Source organism: Eumetopias jubatus, unplaced genomic scaffold, assembly GCF_037043125.1.
Source record: "Eumetopias jubatus isolate StellerSeaLion01/CBP00866 unplaced genomic scaffold, mEumJub1_p1.0 scaffold_4, whole genome shotgun sequence".
Lineage (NCBI taxonomy): Eukaryota > Metazoa > Chordata > Mammalia > Carnivora > Otariidae > Eumetopias > Eumetopias jubatus.
In genome coordinates, this window is record NW_028274810.1 from 40,436,693 (window position 1) to 40,445,596 (window position 8,904).

Consider the following 8,904-nt stretch of genomic DNA (forward strand, 5'->3'; position numbering starts at 1 on the left):
ACTAATTTTATCCTGATTTTACCCTGAATTCCCACAAAGATTATCTGAACTATACATGAAATATCATTATTTACTTAAAGAGCAAATAATAGCTCTGTGGTTCCTCATATCCCCCTTCTTACTCCTGGGGTAGTAGTATAATGAAAGCCAGGTCAAATGTCATACACAAAAAACTTTGAAGTCTATATTATAAGCAAGAGATGGAGAAAAATTGATTTTCTCTGCTTTTATACAGGAGAAAATGGGAGATGACTCCCTCTCTTCTCCAAAAGGAGGGAGCAAAACCTTTGTTCTTTCCAGAGAGATGGAAAGGAAAGGATTCTAAGTTCTCACTACAGCCATTTGGAATATAAATAAAATCTCTCCAATGGCCAGAGAGTCCCTAAAGTCTTCAGATTTTACAACCTAGAGATGTCTCCAAAGTCTTGGACCTCTTTTTCTCTTGAGTAAACACATACCTCTGAAGTTAGGTAAATCTCTCTGGAATTTTCTCTCTCTATATATATATATTTGTAAATTTAATTCCCAGGACTTTTCCCAGCTCAGGATTACAAGTTTCCTGTAAAATTTATTCAGACAGCTCCTACTCTATGGAAACACTAACATATTTTCTCTACACTTCAATATAACACAGAAATATGAAAGAATAAACTATTTCTAAACTCAGCAACATGCACAAATCTCACAGATCTATGATGAGTAAAGAAACCAGAGAAAAAAGAGCCAAGAACTTTATGATTCTATTTGTATGAAATTCAAGAATTGGCAGAACTAATTTATGGTGATAAAAAAATCAGAGTAATGACCTTCTCAGTAATTTCTGCCCTCCAGCTTTGGAAGGTGAGAGTCTCTATATGCTGCTAAGAAAGACTTCTGGCTTTCACACATCATTTAAATAGATTATTGATCATCTCAGCCTTGAATTGTTCTCCTACCCCCACAATGTATCAATAGCACTTAGCAACAGACATTCAGTTTTATACTTCCTAAAATTACTATTTCCTCTGTATTTTTCAAATGCTTGAGATGAAGTACCAGCCAAAGTATTCTCTTACACCAGTATCCTTTTCCAGTTTATGACCAGTGTAAATTCTAACAATTGCTCTATCGCAGCATGACAAAGCCTGTTCTAGTCCTGTTCTTCAAACTGCTTAATTAATTTTGTCTGTCATTCTTTAGTTTTTAAGAAGTACTTCAAATTGGTCAATTACATGTTTGTTACTTTAAAAAAATTTAGAGAAAAAAGAAGATGTGGTAATGTGATTGAAAGGTTTTTGTTTTCTTTTTCGTTGTTTTTGAGCAATAAAATCTAATTTTCAACATGTAAACTCATCATTATATAATGCATATGAGTTCATGAGTTTAAATTTTTTGATTACAATTTGCGTGGCACAAGCTTTTGGTTACAAAGAATGTTTCACTGTATTTGTTAGACATTCCTTTGTTTTGATGTTATCATGAAATCAAATTGCTGTCCCAGTTGCAGTATGGTAAACTACTCTGTTTTGGTGATTACTTTTCCTCTCTCCTAACTGATTACAAGCCAAATTATAAAATGCTGGAAGCATTCAAGCTTAAGCCAATTTTTAACTTTAAAGCATGAGAAGCCTGTGGTAAGGATTTAATGAATTTACTTTGTTTTTTTTCCTTTGTATTTTATACTAGCAGTTGAAGCCTGTGGCAGTTCCTGTTTGTTAGGGTGAATTTAACACCAGACCTGACATTATAATACAACATTTATAATTGAGGTTCATTTACAAATCTCAAGTATTGCTATAGACTTTCTTATTGTCAGAACTGAGTTAAAAAAAAAAACAAAAACAAAAACAAAAAGTATAATACTCTTGTAAATGTGATAAAAATGATTCTAATTATTTCACTAATAAAAAAGAATTAAGAGATACAACATGTAACTATAAAAGTATATTAATGCTTTTATATTTTTCTTTATATGTAATAAAAAATGTAGTCATTAAGCAGAAGATAACATCATCACAGGATTTTTTTTAAAGATTTTATTTATTTATTTGACAGAGAGATACACAGTGAGAGAGGGAGCACAAGCAGGGGGAGTGGGGGAGGGAGAAGCAGGCTTCCCGCCGAGCAGGGAGCCTGATGCGGGGCTTGATCCTAGGACCCTGGGATCATGACCTTAGCCGAAGGCAGACACTTAATGACTGAGCCACCCAGGCGCCCCACAGGATTTTTTATTTTATTTTATTTTTTAATTTGGGCATTTGTGACACCATAACATGGTGGTTAAGAAGTCTTTGGAGTCAGACCATCTGCGTTCACATCTTAGGTTTTCTATTTGCAATCACTGTGACCTTGGGCTAATTATCTCCTTTAGACCTTAGCTTCATATTTGTAAAATAAGAGATATTAGGAGTTATTAATAGGAATAATAATGCTGATTTCACAGAGTTGCTGTAAAATTTCAGTGAGCTAATGTACATAAAAGCACTTACCAAAATGACCAGAACTTAATTTTACATAAAGAAAACCAAAACCCAAACCAGAAAAAAAGCAAAACTCCTGAAAGCTCTGAAGAGAAAATTAAACAGTTGTGGTAGATTGCAAAAAATGGTTTTAAATGGCTTTAAACAGTCTTTCTTTCCTGTACACCTGTCTTTCCCATGTGACTATAATACCTTTTCATTCTGACTTTGGCCATGTGACCGACTTTGGCCATTCAGATGCTGGCAAGAGTGATTCCATACTTAAGAAGTCTTGGTTTTACTTTCTTATGCCTCTCCCTTTGCCATGTGGATATACCTGGGCTAGCTTTATGGAGGAGAAAAGACACATAGAACAGAGCCAAACTGCTCCCACTGCTTCATTGTAGCTGAGCTTATAGTGTTAAAAGATAAACTGAGGCATAATAAAAAAAATTAAGAATTTCTCTGAGCATTTATCAATTTGAACTGGATAGCACCAAACCAGAATGGTTAAGAGTGCTCCAAGGACAGGAGCTTCAGGAGAGACTGTCATAGAGAAAAGGCAGAAGCCAAGTAAAGAAATTATTGATTGGTTATATTTAAAGCCTAGTTGGCTGTTTGTGATCAGTTGTCCTTAGGTTTTGATTTCTTAACCTTGAGGCATTTACAGGCTTAGGTTTTGGTTTGCTTACGTAGGCAGTCACAGCATTATAGACACTTCAGACTACTAATGGCCTCCTTATTTAATTAATTTCACAATAGCCAGACAGCTTTTAGACATGTGAGCAAGCTCAGCCAACATCTGCAGAGCTACCTATTCGACACCTTGCTAATTCTACACACATGAGCAGTAAGTACTCATTGTGTATCGTTGAGTTGTTTGGGGTTTGTTTGTTTTGGTTGTTGGTCCTGTCTACTTTTTCTGGGAAACAGATTTATGATGTTTGTCATTATGATAGTGTGATATTGCTATTTATAATAAGAATAGACTGAGAAATAAGAAAGACCAAGTATATATAATAATAAATACATACTTGATCTTTGTCTCCATTTGTGGCAGAGCTCCTAAAAACCCTTGGAATTTCCTAAGTGATAAGGACATTTGTGGAATCTCTTGTTTTCACATTGGTCTTTCACCCCAGTTCCTGACACAGTGTCCCTGAAACTTGTAATTAGGTGATAGGGGTGTCTTGTTCTAATGAGGTGACTCTGGGTGGTCTCCTGGATGACAGCTTGTCCCTGGAAAGACCAAGTCATGGTTAGAAGCTTGAAATTTTCAGCCTTCCATTCTCTTGAGAAGAGAGAAGGGCTAAAAATAGAGTTAATGGGCAGTCTTGCCTACATGACACCATAAAACCCCAAAAGTACACAGTTCAGAGAGCTTCTGGGTTGGCAAACACATGGCGATATTAGGAGAGTGGGGCACCTGGAGAGGGCATGGAAGCTCCAAGCCCCTTCCCACATATCTTGCCCTATGCATCTCTTTCATCTGGCTATTCATCTTCATCATTTATCATATCCTTTAATAAACTGGTAAACATCAGTAAGTGTTTTTCTGAGTTTTGTGAGTTGCTCCAGCAAATTAACCAAACTTGAGGAGGGGGTCATTGTAATTGCCCATCTATAGCTGGTTGGTCAGAAGAAACTGGGTTTGTAACTGGCAAGTGAAGTGAGGGATAGAAGCAGTCTTGTGGGACTGAGCCCTCAACCTGTGGGATCTGAGAGTATCTCCTGGTAGGTAGTGTCAGAATTGAGTTAAAGTGTAGGACATACAGCTGGAGTGGCAGAGAATTGCTTGGTCGGGGGGCAGGGGGATACAGTAACAACAACTTTTAACACATTTGGTGACCAGAAGTGAAGTGTTCTCTGTGAAGGTAAAGGAGACACTCAGAGAAGAAAGACATAGTAGGATTTTTTCCCTTACACAGGAAAGTAGAAAACCTGAGGTTTCCTTCTCAAATAAAATATAACCTAAATATCTCAATGAAAGAAGCAAGTTTTAGCTTGGACAGTGATATTCTTGGGTTTATTTGCTAGATTGTCTTCAGATATTTCCTCACTGGACTCCAGTATGAATTTAAGTGTTGACTGAGTGAACATGATAAACTGCCTACCCTTTATTTTCAGAGTTAGCAAGCTAATCATTTAGAAATACATAAAATTGCATACATATAGTATAATAATAATAAGTGCATCTCCAACTATAATTGGATTTTCTCAAGAAATAGAAATACATCCATATAAAGAGAGAGTAACTTAGAGTTTACAGAGCATTTTAATTTATTTTTGTTATCTCATTACTTATGGATTTTTGTTCCAGCACCAATACCAACTAATTTTAATATCATCCAAAAATTATATGTAATACACTAGAAAATTAATTAGCAAATATGTTAAATAACACCAAGAGTAAGATTGATTACAAAAACCATTACTCAATATATCCCAACTAGTAGATTTAAATCACTGTAGTTCATTTTTAAACATGAATGCCTCATTATTAGGTATAAATAAAATTTGAAAAAGTGAATTGTAAGATCAATTTTTGGACAGCTGAATAAGAAGTTCTTAAAGAGCAAATAACTAGAGATGCCAGTGGATATGCAGGTCTGGAACTAAGGATGGAGTTAAAGATATAGGTATGTTGGTTTATGTAAATCTTAAGGTGAAGGAGATCGACTATGGAATAGAATAAAAAAGGAATAAAATATAGAGTTCTAAAACACAAAGACACTTAAGAAGCAAAATGAGACAGAAGAGTCAGGGAATGAAACTGGTACTTAATAGTCCAAGAATGAGAACAACCACAGTAAGTTGGAAGAGATCATTAGGGCAATTGATACCCTAACTTCACACATCCACAGAGTTCAGCTGAAATTAGAAACGAGAAGTGAACCCATGTTTAGCAGTCCCAGTAGTGACTTCAATGAGACCATATTTGATGTGGAAAATGTGGATCTAACAGCAAGATGAAGGAATGGTAGGGCAAAAACAAATGGAAACTGCTTGAGAATCATGGATATGAAGAAATATAGTAAAATAGATGAGCGCTAGAGTATAAAAGTATTACGGAAGGACTTGTGTTTGTTGTGTGGGGATGAAAGACAGCTCATCAGCTTTCTATGATATAGAGAACAATTAGGGAAGTCTTAGTGAAGATAGAGAAAAAAAGGAATTAATTGTGGGCAAGATTTTCCTGAAGAGATGAGATGGGATGAAATGATAATGCTCAGGAGGAAGCTTTAGATAGGAACCCAAGATACAGGGCAAATCCCCTGCTTCCTTTATAAAAGAAGAAAGTAAAGATGAATGCAGATAGAGATAAATATAGATGATGAGGTAAGACGTAAAAGGGATTAATGTCCAATAGGCACAATTTCTCCAGGTAACATGACACAGGTCATCAGCAGAGGGGAGCTAGAGCTAGGGCTAGTCCTAAGGCTAGAGTTAGGGTCGAGGTTAGAGCTAGGGCTGAGGTAGGGCCAATTTGCGCTCCCCGCACAGCCTACAGGAGAGAGAAAGAGGGAACTGAGGAGGGAACAGATTGGAAGAGGAACAGAGAGAGGTTGGAATTAGAATGTAGAGAAAATTGGGGAAGGTTTGGCATTGGTTTTAGGGGAAGTAGAGGGATAGCCAGGTATTGCTGAATACCTCTGATGTCTCATTTAAATTTGAATCATAATTAAGGTAATCATTAGAAGATCATATGTGTATGTCATTTTTAAAATTAAATAATTGTCCTCCATTATTACTAATCTTATTTTGTATTATCATTATCATTATTATTATTATTATTTCAACTGTAAAAATGAAAATCTGGAAGTTTATATTTGATTGCATTCTAGATAATCTTATAAGATAACATAAAAGTAGTTTTAAAAATTGGGAATGAGTCACAGAATTTAACCAGAAAACAGAAAATAATCAGCTGGTATGTAGGCAGCATTAAGGAACATATTCATCACAATAAAAAAATAAATTTCTGGATAGATTTTTGACATGTGACATACAGAGATATAGATTTCATTCTATTTTAGAATGCATTCCGAATCTATGAGTAAATATTTCCCAACTACAAATGATAAAAATGAACACAAATGATGGCATACAATATATTACACTTTGTTTATACATTGTAAATTATGAAAGTGTGAATTAAAATTTATACGCATAGTATATATTTAAAGACTAAAATTTTCTTTTAAGTGGCTTCTATTCCAAATTTATAGCTCTTATTTAAGGAGTAACAAAGTCCTATGGAAGTGTTGTTAAGTAAGAAAAAATATTACTTTCCTTCAAGTAATGAGGGGCCAAGTCAGAATGCAAAAATATCTGTTTAAGCAAAACAGCAAACATCTTTGTATTTGGCAACATAAACTACCCTAATCATAGCACAAAATGTTTTCATTTTACCTCATACTAACACAATAATTAAAGCATTCTGAATTGTTATGTTTACAAAAATCTATGTGTTTTTGAATTCATTGTGGAAATGAGTCCATGATGGTTTGCCTCTAATATAATGTATTCATTAGTTTGGTTTCCAACTTTTATCCAGAGTTATAAAATTTCAACTAATCAGAAAAAAAGCATAAACATCCATCCAAATGATGTTCTTAATTATTTTTGTTTACACGGAGAGATTCTGGGTGGGATGTTGGCCGATCACATTGCTTTGTAAATGGTAGAATTCTTCGTTTATTAGTTTGTGGCATCCTACTCACATGGGTCACTAGGTCTTAAAGCAAAGTCTTTCTTTAAAGAGTTATAGGAGGAAAAAAAAAAAAAAACCTGATGAACAAGGAAGGTCCAAACTTTAAAGTCAGTTATTTTGTCAGGTGCATTGTCAAATCATTCAAATTAAATGCAAAGTTTTGCTCCAGAGACAAACATGGAAATGTTTTCCTATCATATCTCTTCTTCATATGTTTGTGTGGAGGATTGATGGGATAAGGCATTAATGCACTTGAACGAGAGAAGAAAAAAAACAAATCTTGAAAAAAAAAAAGACAGACAAAGATGATTCCCAAAGTTAAAATTGCAAAGCCAATGAAGAAACCGAGGAAGGGTTTATGGGAACATAGGCTGCAGTCAGATTGGAAAGCTGAGACAATACTGTGACTCACTTAACTATTAATTCTCAAAAAGAGAGCCTGAAAATTTCTGTCAGGCAGAACTGTGACTGAGTGAGGTGGAGTCTTAGTCTGGAACTTGCAAGCACTTATTAGCATGCATTCAAGGAAATAAATATCTCAAGGAACTTCCCTCAGTAGGCCCAGAGGCCAAAGTAGGCAGGCTTCAGAAGCTACTTTCTTGTGTTCATTTCATGCTTCAGTCAGGCAGCCACTTACTAGGCAGCCTCTGTGTTCAGAGCGCAGCAATAGAGTAACTATTAATGCGGCCATGCGGGTTTTGGCCCTACTGCCACTCATCCATGTGGCTGTAACCTCAATCAGAGACACAACCGCGATTCCCATTGCGTGTGTGATCATAGGATGACTCCTGGCAAATTGGATGAAAAGAAAAAAAAAAAAGGTTTTGCTTTGCATTCAATTTGCTATGGTTATAGAGACTCAATCATTGTATCTTTTATGATTTGTTAAAAGGATTCAAGGTGTAAGGGCTATTGTGGCAGAAGGCATATAGTATTCATAAGGCACCATATAGGGAAATATAGAGGCGCAAGAGTCCAACCAGCTTGCTTGATCTCTACCCTACATCACTTTCGACATGTCGAGTGTCTCTGTCCTGGTGTCTCTTCCTTGTGAGAAAACACAAAAGGCAATGAATAACCCATTATCCACATAATAAATTTTAGACTTAGTTTTTGTCTGTGAAAATGAAAAGATATCTTTGGAGCCAATTTTAGAAGTCACAGGTTCCAAGTTCTGTTGTCACTTACTATCTGAACTTGGGCAAGTCATTTAACCTCTCGGGGCTCGAGTTACTACGTCTATGAAATTGAAATAATAATAGCTAACTCACAGAGTGCTGTGGGTCAAACGCAATACTGTAAATGAATAGGTTTTGGAAACTGAAAAGTATACTACAGTTTAAAGTATTATAACTGACCATAGTTTCTCTTTTCTGGCACAACAGGTAAGTAGAACTGGATTTTTTTTTTTTTTTCCTATGCCTTCTTTTCGTAAGTCAAGATAGAGTTTATCCATGGAAGGCATTGTCATTAGGTGCCTAGACTGGAGATGGGTACAGTAATCTTCATGACTTAAATGGATCCGTTTCAGTCTTTAAATAGAACGTCCATGGAGAGAGAGGTTATTGACTTCACAATGTCTAATGGGCTTTTACTTATATTTGAATTGGGAAATTGTTTGAGATGTAAAGCATGGTGTTAAACTCTGAATATCAGTATCATTCTTTTTTCTAGCCTAAATTTTGAAACTTGAAGGTGGACTGAGACATGTCCATATAAGATCTTTGACAATTTGCATTTGTTTTTTGTTTG

The 8,904-nt window shown here is 35.5% G+C and overlaps 1 pseudogene; it reads right to left on the bottom strand.

Annotated features, from left to right (window-relative positions):
• LOC114208378 (glutathione peroxidase 1 pseudogene) overlaps positions 1-7,915 on the bottom strand; it is a 52,732-nt pseudogene extending 44,817 nt beyond the window's left edge.
• Between the last annotated feature and the right edge of the window lie 989 nt (positions 7,916-8,904).